General features: G+C 39.2%; 1 long non-coding RNA gene across 1 annotated transcript in view; it reads left to right on the top strand.

The window, feature by feature from the left end:
- LOC143681197 (uncharacterized) overlaps positions 1 to 18,018 on the top strand; it is a 38,320-nt gene extending 20,302 nt beyond the window's left edge. Inside the window, exons 2-4 of the long non-coding RNA XR_013174456.1 lie at positions 7,064 to 7,167; positions 13,702 to 13,793; positions 17,853 to 18,018. This is a non-coding gene — a long non-coding RNA (uncharacterized LOC143681197). The remainder of the gene's footprint in view (positions 1 to 7,063; positions 7,168 to 13,701; positions 13,794 to 17,852) is intronic.
- The last annotated feature ends 665 nt before the right edge of the window (positions 18,019 to 18,683 follow it).

Below are 18,683 nucleotides of genomic sequence, written 5' to 3'. Positions count from 1 at the left end.
TTAAGGAGTGGTTCCTTCTCTTTAGCTTTTTGAAGAGTTTGAGTAAAATTGAATTGTCTTCTTGGAATGTATGGTAGCATTCCCCTGTGAAGCCATCTGGCCCTGGGCTTTACTTTGTACTTTTTAAAAAATTATTACTACTGATTCAATTTCTTTACTACTAGTTGTCATTTTGTGTGTGATCTCAATATCTTCTTGCATCAGATAGGTAGTTTGTATGTTTCTAAGAAATTCTTATCTATTTTGTAGATAAAATATATTATCTATTTTAGTGGCATACAGTTCATAGTATCAACTTACAATCCTTTTGATTTAAGCCATGTTGGTATTAATACCACCCTTTTCATTTCTAATTTTCAGTATTGTATCCTCTCTCTTTTTTCATCAGTCTAGCTAAAGATTTGTTGACTTTGTTGATCTCTTCAAACAACCAACATTTGACTTTGCTGATTCACTTTGATTTTTTTCTATTTAATTTATGTCCACATTAACTTTTGTTATTTCATTCCTTCTGCTTGCTTTGTTTAGTTTGCTCTCTTTTTCCTTGTTCTTCCAGTTTTGAGATTAGATCTTTGATTTGAAGCTTTTCTTCATTTTTAATGTAAACATTTAGAATTAAAAGTTTCCCTCATAGCACAGAGTTCACTTCCTCTTATTAGTTTTGGTGTGTTGCATTTTCATTTTCTATTGCCTCAAGATATTTCCTTATTTCACTTCTGATTTCCACTTTAACCCATTGGTTATTTAAGAGCATGTTGTTTAATTTTCATGTGTGTGTGAATTTCCTCTTTTTCCCTCTGTTATTGAGTTCTAGTTTCACTCCATTGTGGTCATAGAATATACATTGTATGATTTCAATAATTTTGAATGTATTGAGACTTATCTTATGACTTAACATATGGTCTGCCCTCAAGAACGAGCCATGTGCACTTGAGAAGATATTTCTGTTGAGTGCAGAGTTAAAAAAATGTTTGTTAGGTCATGCTGATTCAGTCCTGTACGTTAATCCTTATTGAGCTTCAGACAATGTCCTATCCATTATTAAAGTCTTCTACTTTCTATATAGAACCATTGGTTTTTCCCTTCAAATCTGTCAGAAATTGCTTCAGATATTTTGGGGCTCTGCTATTAGGTTCATATATATTTATAATTGTTATATCTTCCTGTTGAATTTTCCCTTTGTCAGTATGTAATGACCATCTTTGTCCTTTATAAGTGGTTTTAACTTAGTCAATAGCCACCTCAGCTCTCTATTGGCTGCTATTTGCAGGGTATATATTTTTCCATCCTTGCACTATTAACCTACTTGAATCTTAACTATAAGGTGAGTCTCCTGTAACAGCATATAGTTGGGTCAAGCTTTTGTATCCATTCTGCCAATCTGTGTCTTTTGACTGATGAGTTCAATCCATTTACATTTAAAGTCATTACTGATAACACAGGTCTTTCTTCTGCCATTTTGCTATCTAGACTTTGTAATACTTAGGTCTTTTTTGTTGCTCACTTCTGTTAAAATCCACTTTTATATTTATTTGCTCCCTTGGGTTGTACCATATTGACTGCTTTCTCATTTCTATATGGATATATTTTTATCTGTTTTCCTTCTGCTTAGTATAGCATTAGAATATAAAATCCTAAATATATAATGATCCTATTTGATACCAACTTAACTTCAGTTGCATATTGAAGTGTGCTGCTTATTTAACATTAAATCTAGATACTAGCACATATATTTTTCTTATACCCTTCTGTTCCCCCACGATTTTTTAGTACTTGTTACCACTTACATCTTTGTACATTGAATGCTCAAAAACCTAGATTCATTATTACTTTTTATGCATTTGCATTTTAGCACCAATAGGAAGAAGTAGAGTTACATGTCAAACTAGTACAATAGTACTAGAATTTCTAATTACCCAAGTGCATTTACTGCAGATCTCTATTTCTTTATGCTACTTTGTATTACTGTCTAGTATCCTTTCCTTTCAGTTTGAAGAACTCCCTTTAGCATTGCTAAAATGCAGGTCTATTGGTGATAAAATCTCTCAACTTTTGTTCATTTAGGAATGCCTTACTCTCTCCCTCACTATTGAAAGAGTGTCTTGCTGCATATAAAATTCTTATCTGGCAGTTGTTTTCTTTCAGCCTTTTGTTTTACCCCACTGCCTTCCTGCTTCCATGTTTGCTAGTGAGAAATCAGCACTCAATTTTATTTGTAACATATGTAGCATGTTGCTTTTCTCTTGCAGCTTTCAGAACTCTCTCCTCATGCTTTACATTTGATATTGTGATCAATATATGATGTGGTGTGTTTTTCTCCATGCGTATTCTGTTTAGTGTTCTCTGAGTTTCTTGGATGTGCATATCCACATTATTGCTAAGTTTGGAAAGTTCTCTGTCACTATTTCTTGTCATTATCTTCCCCTTTCTCTCCTTCTTCTCCTTCTGGGACTCCCATGACATGTATATTGATGCATTTGATGGTAACCCATAGCTGTCTTAGGTTATTTTTGCTTAAAATACTACTTTTTTTCTTTCTGATTCCTCAGCCTGACTCTTTTCAAGTGTCTTGTCTGCAAAGTCACTGATTCTTTCTTCTTCCAGTGTGATTCTGCTGTTAAAACCCTCCTCAGTATTTTTCATTTCAGTTATTGTGATCCTTAACTCCAATAGTGCTCTTTGGTTCCCTTTTAAATTTTCTATCTCTTTACTTAGACTCTTATATTTTCCATTCATTGTTTTCCTGATATCTTGCAGTCCTTTTTCTGTACTTTCTTTCATTGCTTTGAATGCTTTCAAGATCATTTGTATAAAGATGTGCTTTATGTGGTCACAGTCTCACCTTCTTCATTGATATTTTCTATATTTTTATTTCTTCCCTTGTGTGGGTCATTATTTCATGTTTATTTGTCTTGCAATCTTATTGCACACTGTCCACTCTTACATTTTAAAAGATTAATGCTAGGATTTGTTTCCATGGTTGTGGTTTTGTGACAAAAGGTGATAAGACAGATTCTTGACTGTATTAGTTAGGGTTCTCTAGAGAAATAAAATCAACAGGGAACACTCACAAATATAAAATGTATAAAAGCGGCTCATATAACTGTGGGAATGCAGATTCCAAAATCTGCAGGGCTGGCTGTGAAGCTGATGATTCCCATGGAGGGTCTGGACAAACTCCACAGGAGAGACTCATCAGCCAAAGCAGGGAGAGAGCCTGTCTCTTCTGAATCCTCCTTAAAAGCCTTCCAGTGATTAGATTGACCACTCATTGCAGAAGACACTTCCCCTGGCTGATTATAAATGGAATCAGCTGTGGATGCAGATGACATGCTCATGATCTAATTCTATGAAATGTCCTCATTGCAACAGACAGGCCAGCACTTGCCCAACCAGACAAACAGGTACCACCACTTGACCAAGTTGACACATGAACCTGACCATGACAGTCCAACCCTTGTCAACTTGGTGGCTATATATATCACCTTAAACCATACCTAATTTCTAAATAAAAAACATTAAAACATACTTTTTTCTTTCACCTAACAATACTCAACCGTCCTATATATAACTGGAAACACATTAACTCTCTCCAGAATAGGGTACAAGTCCTTGGGTAACATTCATTCTTAAACTTGATATCTTACAACTTAAATAGTATAACAGGAACCAAACAGCATCACAGTCCTCATTTCTGTAACTCACCATGTGGTCATAGTTCATATTTATCACTACCTTCTTCCACTACCCATTCCATGCTCCCTTTACTCTCAGCAAGCACTTCAGCTGGCCATGGTTCTTTGCCTGGTGGGGAGACCCAAACCTTCATTCCTGAAGTTTCAGACCCATTGGTAGTCCTGTCTGGATTGTGTTGTTGCAGTTTTCCATTGATTTTAATCACAGGGCAAGGGAGTACTAAAAGACTCCCCAGGGAATCTCCTATATTCCAAAAAGACTCTTCTTTACCTCCATTGTGTACTTGCAGTCCTGTTTCCCCCTGATAGTCAAGGTTAATCATCCCAGATAATAATGCAGTCCCCTTCTTGGCTTGTTGATCAAGGTGCATGAGGAGCCCAAAGTGGCAGACTTAGATTCCAGTTCAATGGAATCGTTGTTGCTCCTGCTGGAAGCACTCCCCATTTTGGAACTAAAACCTATAGACCAGCAGAGCTCAGGGTTGCAGGGGGAGGAAGCAAAACTTTTCCCAGTGGATCACTAGGGGTAATAGTGACTGGTGCCACTCCCATTTCCACCCCTTGGTTCCTGGACCCCTGGATCCCGGCTATGGGAGGAACAACACCATACAGGGGACACTGATCCAGAGCATATACAGCTTCCTGGAGAACATAACCCCAGCCTTTTAAGGTATTGCTACCTAGTTGGCACCATAATTGAGTTTTCAGAAGGCCATTCCACCATTCTATCAATCCAGCTGCTTCTGGATGATGGGGAACATGGTAAGACCAGAGTATTCCATTAGCATGTTCCCATTCCCACACTTCATTTGCTGTGAAATGTGTTCCTTGATCCAAAGCAATGCTATGTGGAATACCATGATGATAGGTAAAGCATTCTGTAAGCACACAGATGGTAGTATTGGGAGAAACATTGCGTGCAGGGAAAGCAAACCCATATCCAGAGTATGTGTCTATTCCAGTTAGAACAAATCACTACCCCTTCCATGAAGGGAGTGGTCCAATGTAATCAACCTGCCACCATGTAGCTGGCTGGTCACTCTGGGGAATGGTGCCATATTGGGGGCTGAGTGTGTGTCTCTGCTGCTGGCAGATTGGGCACTCAGCGGTGGCTGTAGCCAAGTCAGTCTTGGTGAGTGGAAGCCCATGTTTCAGAGCCCATGCATAAACTCCATCTCTGCCACCATGACCACTTTGTTCATGAGCCCATTTGGCAATGACAGGAGTTGCTGGGGAAAAAGCTGACTGATATCCACAGAATGAGTCATCTTATCTACTTGATTTTTTAAAACCTTCCTCTGCTGAAGTCACCCTCTGGTGTGCATTCACATGGGACACAAATATCTTCATGCTTATAGCCCACTCAGAAGTTCTATCCACATATTTCTCCCACAGACCTCTTTGTCTCCAATTTTCTGTTTATGGTCTTTCCAAGTCCCTGACCATCCGGCCAAATCATTAGCAACAGCCCATGAGTCAGTATACAAACACACCTCTGGCCAGTTCTCCTTCCAAGCAAAATGAACAACCAGGTGCACTGCTCAAATTTCTGCCCACTGGGAGGATTTTCCCTCACCACTCTCCTACAAGGCCATCCCAGAAAGGGGTTGGAGTGCTGCAGCTGTCCTGAATATCATGCTGAACCATCTGTGTGTTAGTTAGATTCAGTTGTCAACTTGGCCAGGTGAGCATACCTAGTCTTGTTGCTGTGGACATAAGCCAATGGTACGTGAACCTCATCTGTTGCTAATTACATCTGCAGTCGGCTAGGAGGCATGTCTGGTGCAATGAGTGATGTTTGACTTAATTGGCTGGTGCTTAAATGAGAGAACGCAATGTAGCACAGCCTAAGCAGCTCGGCATTCCTCATCTCAGCACTAGCAGCTCAGCCCAGGCCTTTGGAGATGCAGAAAGAAGTCACCCCGGGGAAAGTTGTTGGAACCCAGGGACCAGGAGAGAAGACCAGCAGAGACCATCCTGTGCCTTCCACGTAAGAAAGAACCTCAGTGGAAAGTTAGCTGCCTTTCCTCTGAAGAACCAACAAAATAAATCCCCTTTTATTAAAAGCCAATCCGTCTCTGGTGTGTTGCATTCCGGCAACTAGCAAATTAGAACAATCAGTAAACCAGGCCCAAGGTTTCTCTTCCTCAGTCAATTCACTGTAAGAAACTCCCCAAGAGGTCATAGCTGTGGTCTGGGAAAAAGAAGGTAATGTGGCAGGAGTAGAGACCATGGGCATTGGGCCCACTTCTTTATGTAACTTATTTGTCCCTTCAGGACCTACTCTGGCCCTATCTCATGTATACCATTTCCATTTCACAATAGAGTGCTGCTGTACATGCCCAACTTTATGGCTTGGTGGGTCAGACAACATCTAGCTCATGATAGGCAACTCAGTTCTCATGGTAACTAGGTGTCCCATGGTTAAGCATTCAGTCTCTACTAAGGCCCAGTAGCAGGCCAAAATCTATTTCTCAAAATGAGAGTAGTTATCTGCAGCAGATGGTAAGGCTTTGCTCCAAAATCCTAAGGGTCTGCCTTGTGACTCTCCTATAGGGGCCTGCCAAAGGCTCCAGATAGCATCTCTATTTGCCACCGACACTTCTAGCACCATTTGATCTGCTAGATCATATGATCAAGTGGCAGAGCAGCTTGTACAAAGCCTCTTTTTGTTCAGGTCTTCACTCATAATTACCAGCTTTTCTGGTCACTAGATAAATGGGCTGGAGTAGCACACCCAAATGAGGAATATGTTTCTGTCAAAATCCAAAGAGACCAACTAGGTGTTGTGCCTCTTTTTTGGTGGTAGGAAGGACCAGATGCAGCAATTATCCTCCACCTTAGAAGGGATATCTCAACATGTCCCACACCACTGGGTACCTAGAAATTTCACTGAGGTGGAAGGCCCCTATATTTTTGTTGAATTTATCTCCCATCCTCTGACACACAAATGCTTTACCAGTAAGTCTAGAGTAGTTGCTACTTTTTGCTCACTAGATCCAATCAACATGATATGATCAATATAATGGACCAGTGTGATGTCTTGTGGGAGGGAGGAATGATCAAGTTCCCTGCGGACAAGATTATGACATACGGCTGGAGAGTTGATATACCCCTGAGGTAGGACAGTGAAAGTATATTGCTGACCTTGCGAGCTGAAAGCAAACAGTTTCTTCTGGTCCTTACTAATAGCTATTGTGAAAAAAGCCTTTTCCAGATCAATAGCTGCATACCAGGTACCAGGAGATGTATTGATTTTTTCAAGCAATAATACCGCATCTAGAACAGCAGCTGCAATTTGAGTCATCACCTGGTTGAAGTTATGATAATCCACTGTCATCCTCCAAGACCCATCTGCTTTCACACAGGCCAAATAGGAGAGTTGAATGGTGATGTGATCGGAATCATCCCCTCCTGCATCCTTCAAGTCCTTAAAAGTGGCAGTAATCTCTGCAATCTCTCCAGGAATCTGGTAATGCTTCTGATTTACTATTTTGCTCAGTAAGGGTAGTTCTAGTGGCTTCCACTTGGCCTTTCCCACCATAATAGCACTCACTGCATGAGTTAGAGTGCCAATGTGGGGATTCTGCTGGTTGCTCAGTATGTCTATACCAATTATACATTCTGGAACGGGGAATAACTACAGAATGATTCCAGGGGCCCATTGGACCCACTGTGAGATGAACCTGACCTAAAACTCCATTGATCACCTGGCCTTCATAAGCCCTCACTCTGACTGGTGGTCCGGAGTGATGTTTTGGGTCCCCTGGAATTAATGCCACTTCTGAACCAGTGTCTTGTAGTCCCCGAAATAGCTGATCATTTACTTTTCCCCAATGCATAGTTACCCTGGTAAAAGGCCATCAGTCTCCTTGGGGAAAGGCTTGGAGGAAGATTAGCAGTATAAATTTGTGGCAGTATAACAGAGTTCTCCCACAAAGGGACATGGCCTCCCCATCACTCAAGGGGCTCTGGGTCTGTAAACTGTTTCAAGTCTGGAAATTGATTAAGGGGCCGTGACGCTGTGTTTTTGTAATTCAGGTTGGACTTCTGTTCACTGGACCTAGAACTCTTTTGTTTATACAGCTCAAACAAGAATTTAGTAGACTGCCCTTCTATTGTATTTCTAGGTACCCCATGATTTGTTAGCCAATGCCACAAATCTCTGTAAGTCATATAATTTTGACTCCTGCTTTGGGTTTGCTGTCTATTATAATAGCCATGTCTACCCTGTCTTTGGTAATTAAGTACTGCCACCTAGCTTCTGCCAGCTCAGGATCCCATCATCTCAATTGTGTTTCAGGATTCCAGCTCAGTGACAGCAGTTCCTACAGTAATATCTGTCCTACAGAGAAATGCAACTACAGAACTGTTCATGGATGATGGTGCTTGTCTCACAAATTTGTCACTGTTCTGGTAAAAGGTACATCCTCTGGACATTCCTGGGGTGTAAGATCAGGCTTTGCATGATAAACCCACTCTGACATTCCAATCTCTCTAAGTCTCTGGATCCCCTCACCTACATTATACCAGGGCAGTTCTGGCATTTCAGTCTCAGGTAATGTTAGCTACCTTTTCATCCATGTTTCAACCAATCATCCAAACAAACTGTTAATACCTTTTCTAACCCCTCAGGCTATAACATTGAATGTAGAATCTCTGCTTAGGGAGCACATATCAATAAATTCAGCCTGATCCAGCCTTATATTCCTCCCACCATTTTCCCACACCCTTAAAATCCATTGCCACACACATTCCCCTGATTTGCATCCATATAAACAGGAAAACCTCACACAGTTCTTTTGGAGTACAACATACCTCCTCATGTGTGATACTTTGCACCTCACCTTTAGGGGCCTGTTGGGACTTTAATCTAGTTATAGGTCTGGAAGAAATGGGTGGTGGGGGGGGTCATAAAAAGAATTAGAAATATCTTCCAAGCCATTTGCTTCAGGACATTCATTTGCAGTTTTGTGTGGTAAAACAGGATTAATCACTCTAGGGCTAATCCCTTTAGGAGGAGGTTGGGTGGCCAACTCCTCAAGACAGGCTGGAGGTCGGGTGACTAGGTCCTCAGAGCAGACTATTACAGGGCTATCTAGACAAGACTCAGAATGACCTAGTTTTCAGCCTTGACCCGACATCATTTTCAATCCATGTGTCACCATCTCATTTTCAGGGTCCCACTCCTTTCCAATGAATGTCCTCACTTTAATGGCAGACAGTATGCAACATTGAGATCTATGTGATAATGCTACTTCTCTAACAATAAGATTCTGAGTCTGATTTTCAGAGCTCTTAAGTCTAAAGCTACAGGAAATAAGATTCTCATTCAGGATACTCATAGAAACTTCTACATCTGTCAGACTGTGCTTAAGCTTCTCGTTTGAAGCCTTAAGCCCATCCCTTTCACTCCTTAATTTATCCAGAGTATCTAACAAGAACCATCTAACATCTCTATACTTCTTATTTCCACAAAACTCCATAAAGGTGTCAAAAACATTATCCCCCAGAGACTGGCTTCATACAAGCAAAACATTAGGAGAATTGAATGGTGATATTTTGACTATTTCTTCTGCCAACTCACTCCATGGATTGGAAGTGTCATTCTGATTATGGGAATCAAAGTCCTTAGTGCCTTTGAGTCCAGTCAGAGTATAAAACCATTCATAGAACCCCAGTTTTAAGATTCTGTTTCTTAAGAACCACTCCTAGTACCAAAATGTATTAGTTAGGGTTCTCTAGAGAAACAAAATCAACAGGAACACTCACAAATATAAAATGTATAAAAGTGGCTCACAAGACCACAGGAATGCAGAGTCCAAAATCCACAGGGCAGACTGTGAAACCAGTGACTCCGATGGAGGGTCTGGACAAACTCCACAGGAGAGGTTCATCAGCCAAAGCAGGAAGAGATTCTGAATTCTCCTTCAAAGGCTTTCAGTGATTAGATTGAGCATCACTCATTGCACAAGACACTCCCCCTGGCTGATCACAAATGGAAACACCTGTGGATGCAACTGACTTGATCATGATCTAATTCTATGAAATGTCCTCATTGCAACAGACAGGCCAGCACTTGCCCAACCAGACAAACAGGTACCACCACTTGGCCAAGTTGACACAGGCACCTGGCCATGACATTGAACTTCATTTCCGTTAGTAGGGAAGGTCTGCCCAAGACAAATGTAATGTGCAGGGTTTTTCCCACCCCCATCTCCAGGTTTCTGCCTTGTCCTAAGCTCTTGCTTATTTATTTTGGAGTTTCCCCATTTATGGAATTTACATAGCCATATGTAAATTTACATAGCCGTTTGTTTCCCAGGAGAAAATTTCCTTCTCCTGTGTATCTAAAGCTGGCAAGCTTTTGTTCCAGACTATCCACCTTGGTTTTTTTATACTCCTCAAATCTCAAAACACTCCTTTGGTTGTCTCAGCTACTTTTGCCTGGAGGGCAAATTCTGGGAGGAGGGTCACTGCAGAGAGAACTTAACCAATTCAGTATTTTCCAGTCAAAAAAGGGCCAGGGACCCACAGAGGGGGCACAGACAAGCTCCAAAGTCCCAGGAGAGGGGTCAGGAGGGGCATCAAGAGCTCTTCCAAAAGCTCCCAAAGCTTAGCTCTCCTTGCTGCCCAGCAAATGTAGCATTTAGCCAACTGTTCCTCATAGTCTTGAGGGTCCTGAGGAAATAAGCAATGCATCTTTATATCTCCACCACCTCTGCCCCGTCTGGGGAGGGTTGAAGCAATAACTGCCCCAGCTCTGGGACCCAGACTTCAAATTCATTAATCAAGACCCATGTTCATGGTTTGCCAACCCTCAACTAAAGCCATTCCTATCAAACCCAAAGAATACCTAGGGCTCTCTGAGATTCTACCAAAGTTTCACACACTAACATTAATTTCCAGAAACCTACAACCTCCAGATGCTTCCCAGTCTAGATAAGCCCTGAACCACAGAGGGGTTAGCCTCTTTAGAACATCAAGTTCCAACCCCTACCCCATAATTTTCACACCCCTTTTCAACATGAAGAAGTTAGAAATAGCACACAAGATTGGGAGAAGCATCAAAGGAGAAGGAGGTATAACAGAGAAGAAAGGATTTGACAAATGAGTATGACTTCTGAATCATTATACTGATATTTCTTTTCATATCCACTATCTTTGAGCAGCTAGAAGGAAAAACCTGGAATTGTGGAACTGTAACCCATGCAAAACCCTGAAATTTGTTCTATAACCACTTGTCACAATGTACTTTAAAAATTATTACTTTTTTATATATGTTATATCTCACAATAAAAAATGTTTACCACCCCTATTCTTGGGGAAGAGGGTTTTCATATTCCTTTCTGTTGGCAGCAGCCAGTGAGGGACTGTACCCCATTGCAGAAATATTGAAAGTAGTGTATGAGTGGTGATAGCCATGACACAGAGAGCAGTTTATGGTTCTATACTGTGGCTTACCAGGCCTTACCTCCTGTTCTTCCCTGGGTGCTTTCAAGGCCCTTCCAGCATCCTGAGTTTCAACATAGTTGGTTCAGGCCATTCCTGCCTGTTTAACAGTTGTTCTCATGGAAGGACTGAGTCTTGCGGCCCTCTACAGTGCCCTCTTCCCCAACATTAAAAAAAAACAGTTACAGATTAACGTGTCTAAAGTCTTCGAATTTGTGTACTTTCTGTGTCTCCTTTTAGTTTTGCTAGTGTTTGCTTTATCCATTTTGAGGCTGTATTGTTAGGTGCATATTAATTTAGAATATTGCAACTTCTTGGTGAGTTCCACCTGTTCTTAGTAAGAAATATCCCTTTGTAGTCATACTAATGCATTTTCCCTAAAGGCTACTTTGCCTGATATTAATGTAGCTACAACAGATTTCTTTTAGGGTTTGCATGATATAAATTTTTATATTATATCCTTACATTTTGCAAGTACTCCCATAAATAGCATAGAGTTGTACTTTGTATAATATTTTTAATTTTTTCCAGACTGAAAAAGTTTGACACATAACTGAAATATCAGTTCATTTATGTTTAATGTAACTAGTGATAAATTGAGTTAAATCTATATATTTAAAATTTTTTATTAATTTAAAAAATTACAAGAAATAAATGCAAACATTCTTAGTATATGCTTATTCTGTTCTACATATATAATCAGTAATTCACAATATCATCACATAGTTGCATATTCATCATCAAGATCATTTCTTAGAACATTTGCATCAGTTCAGAAAAAGACAACAGAAAAATATAATGAAAACAAAAAAAATTTTACATACCATACCCCTTAGCCCTCCCTTTCATTGATCACTAGCATTTCAAACTAAATTTATTTTAACATTTGTTCCCCCTATTATTTACTTTTTTCCATATGTTCTACCATCTGTTGACAAGGTAGATAAAAGATGCATCAGACACAAGGTTTTCACAATCACACAGTCACATTCTGAAGACTATATCATTATATAATCATCATCAAGAAACATGGCTACTGAAACACAGCTCTACATTTTCAGGCAGTTCCCTCCAACCTCTCCATTACACCTTAACTAAAAAGGTGGTATCTATATAATGTGTAAGAATAACCTCCAGGATAACCTCTTGAATCTCTTTGGAATCTCTCAGCCATTGACACTTTATTTTGTCTCATTTCACTCTTCCCCTTCCCCTAGAATGAGTCCCAACTCACTCTAGGATTTCTGTCCCTTATTGCCAGGAAGGTCCACACCCCTGGGAGTCATGTCCCATGTAGAAAGGGGGAGGGTGGTGGGTTTGCTTGTTGTGTTGGCTGGAGAGAGAGGCCACATCTGAGCAACAAAAGAGGTTCTCTTGGGGGTGACTCTTAGGCCTAATTTTAAGTAGGCTTCACCTATCCTTTGTGGGGTTAAGTTTCATATGAACAAGCCCCAAGACTGGGGACTCAGCCTATAGCTTTGGTTGTCCACACTGCTTGTGAGAATATCAAGAATTCAACTTAGGGAGGTTGAATTTTCCCCCATTCTCACCATTCCCCAAAGGGACTTTGCAAATACTTTTCCACTCACTGATCAAATCACACTGGGATTCGCTGGGGCATCACTCTGGACAACCCAACAAAATCTCACTTCCTACCCAAGGTTCCATGTACTTATGTTGTTCAACCAACTACCTACATAAGATATATTAGGAGATGCATTAGTCAAAATATAATTTTTTTTTTACCAAATAACCATTTTTTGCTTTAGTCTCACACATCAGTTGAGATTTGAAAATATTAATTACTATCTATTTTTAGCACCCTGCAGTAATGGCATTCCTTTGTTCTTCCTCATGCAAAAACATTTTTAAAATTTGTACATTTAGTCACTATCATTATACACTCTAGGCATTCCTAGATTATACCATCTCAATTTTTATCATTTATCTTTCTTTGTGATTTAAATTTTTTATTAATTTAAAAAATTACAGGAATTTATCCTGTATATCCAAGAAGTGCAGCATACCCCAAACAGAATAGATCCAAATAGGCATACTCCAAGATATTTACTAATCAGAATGTCAGAGGTCAAAGAGAAAGTGCAGCATAACCCAAACAGAATAGATCCAAATAGACATACTCCAATACATTTACTAATCAGAATGTCAGAGGTCAAGGAGAAAGAGAGAATCTTGAAAACAGCAAGAGAGTTGCTTATCACCCTTTATCATTCTCATGCTCAGCTCCATTCAGTGTTTTAACATAATTTTATTACAGTTATGTAGTATTGCGCTGTCCATTTCTGAGTTTTTATATTCAGTCCTGTTGCACAATCTGTATCCCTTCAGCTCCAATTACCCAATATCTTACCCTATTTCTTCTCCTGGTAGTCTCTGTTACCAGTGAAATATTCTAAGTTTATTCACTAATGTCAGTTCATATCAGTGAGACCATACAGTATTTGTCCTTTTTTTTTGCTAATCACACTCAGCATAATGTCCTTAATGTCTGTCCATGTTGTTACATACTTCATAACTTTATTTTGTCTTACAGCTGTATAATATTCCCTCATCCATATATGCCACAGTTTGTTTAGCCACCCATCTGGTGATGGACATTTTGGTTGTTTCCATCTCTTGGTAATTGTAAGTATTGTTGCTATAAACATTGGTATGCTAATGTCCATTTGTGTCCTTGCCCTCATGTCCTTTGAGTAGAGACGGCATATAGATGGGTCCTGTTTTTTAATCCATTCTGTCAGTGTTTTGATTAGGGAGTTTAATCCATTGACATTTAGTGTTATTACTGCATGGGTAGTACTTTCTTCTACTATTTTGCCTTCTGGATTTTATACGTCATATCTAATTTTCCTTCTTTTTACCTTTGCTCATAGTCTTCCTTTCTACACTGTTCTGCACACCTCTCTCTTCTGTCTTTTCGTATCTGTCTCTAGTCCTCCCTTTAGTATTTCTTGCAAAGCTGGTCTCTGGTCACAAATTCTCTCAGTGATTTCTTGTCTGAAAATGTTTTAATTTCTCCCTCACATTTGAAGGACAATTTTTCTGGATATAGAATTCTTGGTTGGCAGTTTTTCTCTTTTAATAATTTGAATATATCATCCCATTGTCTTCTCACCTCCATGGTTTTTGCTGAGAGATCTACACATAGTCTTATTGGGTTTCCCTTGTACATGATGGATTGCTTTTCTCTTGTTGCTTTCAAGATTCTCTCTTTCTCTTTGACCTCTGACATTCTGATTAGTATTTACTAATCTTGGAGTGTGTCTATTTGGATCTATTCTGTTTGAGGTATGCTGCACTTCTTGGATCTGTAATTTTAAGTCTTTCATAAGAGTTGAGAAATTTTCAGTGATAATTTCCTCCATTAGTTTTTCTCTTCCTTTCCTCTTCTCTTCTTCTGGGACACCCACAACACATATATTCATGTACTTCACATTGTGTTTCAATTCCCTGAGTCCCTGCTCATATTTTTCCATTTTTTCCCTATTTTTCTTTTTCTTGCAAGATTTCAGATGTTCCTTCCTCCAGTTCACTAATCCTATGTTCTGTCTCTTGAAATCTACCATTGTGGGTTTCCATTGTTTTTTCATCTCTTCTACCATGCCTTTCATTCCCATAAGTTCTGTGATTTCTTTTTTCAGACTTTCAATTTCTTCTTTTTGTTCATTCCTTGTCTTCTTTATATCCTCTCTCAATTCATTGATTTGGTTTTTTGATGAGGTTTTCCATGTCTGTTCATATATTATGAATTAATTGTTTCAGCTCCTATATGTCATTTGAATTTTTGGTTTGTTCCTTTGACTGGGCCATATCTTCAATTTTCCTAGTGTGATTTGTTATATTTTGCTGGTGTCTATGCATTTAATTACCTCAATTAGTATATTCTGGAGATTGCTTTCACTTCTTTTACCTAGGGTTTTCTTGCTGGATGAATTTGTTGTTTATCTGCTCTTTGACATTCAGTTCAGCTTTATCTGGACGCCTAGCTTAAGTTTTGTTTAACAGAGGAGAATTTTTCAATTCTTGTTTCTTGCCCTGCTTGGATGGTGCCTTTTCCCCTCACCCTTAGGAGGGTCTACTTAGGTGTTATAGACCCAAGCCAGATTTTCCCAGACCAAATTGGCCTCCTGTCAGGAGGAAAGAGTCACCTGAATTGGTTTTCCCTGAGGGTGAGACCCAGCATGTTGAAAGACTTTCCTGTGAAGTCTCTGGGCTCTGTTTTTCTTATCCTGCCCAGTATGTGGTACTTGTCTGCCTACAGGTCCCACCAGCATAAGATGATGTAGTACCTTTAACTTTGGCAGACTCCCTACTGGGGGCGTGGTGGAGACAGAGAGGTTGTAGGCTGGTTTTAATGGCTTCAAATTACCAAGCCCTGTTGTCTGAATTCCTTGAGGGGGAGACCCCACCTGAATTGGGCTTCACCCCTCCCTGGGGAAGGCACAAGCTCCAGACAAGTCCTCAAACAAGTTTGTTTCTGCCTATGCCTGGGGAAGTTGCAGCCTGGGAAGCCCTGCTGCTGTATCCAAAGGCAGTCAAGCCTTTTTAGAAACACAGCCACAAAAACCTCTGTTTCCCTTTGCTTTTCTTTTTCAGTGAGCCCTGACCCCTTGGTGCTGGGACAAAAATGAGTGACCTCCACTTTGGCCAGGTTCACCTGAGCTGGGGGCCTATTTTTAGTAGTCATAATTTGTTAATTAATTCCACCATTCGCATTTGGTTGGACTCAGCCCCTGCTGCTGGTAAAGTCTCTTCCCTTTCCCCTCTGGGAAGCAGCCTGTAGGGGAGGGGCAGCAGCCACCATGGCTTGGGGTACTCACAGTTCCGGGGGGGCTTGCAGCTGGTCCAGCTGGTCCAGACTGGAGTACACTGTGTGTCCAGTCACTGACGTGGCCCCAGGAGCTGTTCTGTACTGTTTCTGGTTACTTAGTAGTTGTTCTGGAGGATGAACTTAAATGCGCACATTGTTAAGTCTCCGTCTTGGCCTGGAAGTCTCAGTTAAATCTATCTTAATGTGCTCTATTTTGTACTTCTTGCTTGTGTTCCTTTTGCCCTTCTTTCATGCCTTTTATCAGATTGATGTTTTTAATATTTCAGATCCATCTGCCCCATTTGCTTGAAAGCTTTACACTTTTAGGATGCTATTTTAGTGGTTACACTAGAAATTATATGAGCCCTTGACTTATGAAATCTAATATTTGATAGTAATTAGGACTCCGAATCCCTTGCCATGAATTCAGTGGTCTTAGAACATTTAAACCCATTTATCTCTAACCAACTCAAATATCACTGCTATCACATATTTTATCTCTGTCTATATTTTAAATTCTATAATAAATTATCATTGCAGTTGCTTTCCATAATCAATATTCACTAAAATAATATTTTGTTTTTTGTCATCAAGGGCTAATTTATTGACATATTCCCAAACCCTAATTCCTGCCTGAATCTTGCAGCAGTATTTTCCCCCAGCCTAGTAAATGCTCTTTGGTAGTTCTTTTACTATGGGCCTGTTGATGTCATCATTTTACCCCTGTGTTTGAAGATGTCTTCACTGTATATAAGGTTTTGGGGTTGGCAGTTATTTTTTATCAGCACTTTAATGAAACCATCCCATTTTCTTCTCATTTCTACTGTTTCTTTAGAAGTTATTTGTCGTCTAACAGTTGTTTCCTTTGAAGGCAATTTGACTTTTTTTCTCTAAATGATCTTAAGATTTTGTCTTTCAATTTTACTTTCAGTAAATGCTTTTCAGGTTTAGGGTCATAGTCCTTCTTGAACCCATAACCTAATTTCCTAAATTAGATTTGAGAAACATTAGCAAGAATTCTTCAGATATTGCCTTTGATCCTTTCTCCCTTCTCTCCTCTGGGACTACAATTACATGTACATCAGAACCTCTCCCTGAGCCCAGACTCTCCCCATCTCTTCTGTATTATCACTCCTTTTCCCTTCTTGTTTCTTTCTTTTGACATAACTTCAGGTCACTAATTCTCTCTAGAGCTCTGTTTAATATGCCCTGCTGTTAAATGCATCCACTGAGATTTGAGTTGTAGTTGTATTTTTTAAGGGCTCCATAATTTCAAATTGGTAATTATTTTGAAAATGCTATACAAGTTTTTGTACTTATCAGATCTTTTTGAAATTTTTATCTTTTCCTTTATTTCTTTGTACATAGTACACATAGTTACTTTAAAGCCAGTGTCTGATCAAGCTTCAAAAATTGGAAACTGAATTGTTTCTATTGCCTATTGTTTCTGCTAGTTGTTAGTAATTTTTTCCTAGTGTACCTGGTTATTTTTTATTGTACATTAGATATTTTTCCTCTGTGTGGGATGCTTTTTCTTCTTATCTTGCTGAATCATTTTCCTACAACTGCCATAACAAATTACACAAACTTTGTGTCTTGAAACAGCAGATTTTTTTACCATAAAATCTACAATAATAAAACATTTCATAATAAATGTACAATAAATGTACTCAAGGTTAAAAAGACTTGAGTAGTGAAAACTACAAAATACTACTGAGAGCAATTTTAATGGAACTACACAAATGACAAGGTAGCCCTTGTTCATGGACTGGAAATGTTGACATTACTATGTCATTATTTTGAAAAGCAGTATAGACATTGAGTGCAATCCCTGTCAAAACTCCAGCAGTCTTTTTTCTTTCTTTCTTTTGCAGGAATGGAAGACCTGAGCTTCAAATTTTTATGGAACTTCAAGGGGCCCTGAACAGCCAAAACAATTTTGAAAAAGAAGAAGAGGTTGGAGGACTAATACTTCCTGGCTTCAAATTGAACTACAAAGTGGCAGTAATCAAAACAGTGTGGTAAAGGCACAAAAACAGATAGACCAGTGGAACAGAATTTAAAATCCATAAATAGACTCATACATCTAGGGCAAATTGATTGTTGACAAATGTGCTAAGCACATGAAATGGGGATAAAACAGTCTCTTCAACCAACAGTATTGGGAAAACTGGATAGTCACAGGCAGAAGAATGAAATTTAACCCCTACCTTACAGCATATGCAAAAATCTACTCAAAATGAATCAAGGACCAAAATATAAGAGCTAAAGTTAAACAACTCTTAGAAGATAACATAGAAGCAGTTTTTCATGACCTGAATTTGACAATGGGTTCTTAAATATGACACCAAAAGCATAAGCCTCAAAAGAAATAATAGAGAAATTTGATTTCATCAAAATTTGAAACTTATGTGCATTGATCAAAATTATCAAGAAAGTGAAAAAACAACCTATAGGATGGGAGAAAATAGTTTAAAACTGTATATTAGATAAGGGCTTAATGTCCAGAATATATAAAGAACTTTTTAATGAAACAAGGAAAAGATAACCCAGTTATAAAATGTGCAGGGAATTTGGACGTTTCTCCAAAGAAGATAGATAAGATGCCAATAAACACATGAAAATTGTTCAAATCATTGACCATTATGGAAATACAAAGCCAAACTATAATAAGATACCACATCACACATATGAGGAAGGTTATT

Source organism: Tamandua tetradactyla, chromosome 4 (assembly GCF_023851605.1).
Source record: "Tamandua tetradactyla isolate mTamTet1 chromosome 4, mTamTet1.pri, whole genome shotgun sequence".
NCBI classification, from domain to species: domain Eukaryota; kingdom Metazoa; phylum Chordata; class Mammalia; order Pilosa; family Myrmecophagidae; genus Tamandua; species Tamandua tetradactyla.
This window is presented reverse-complemented; position numbering and strand designations above follow the sequence as displayed.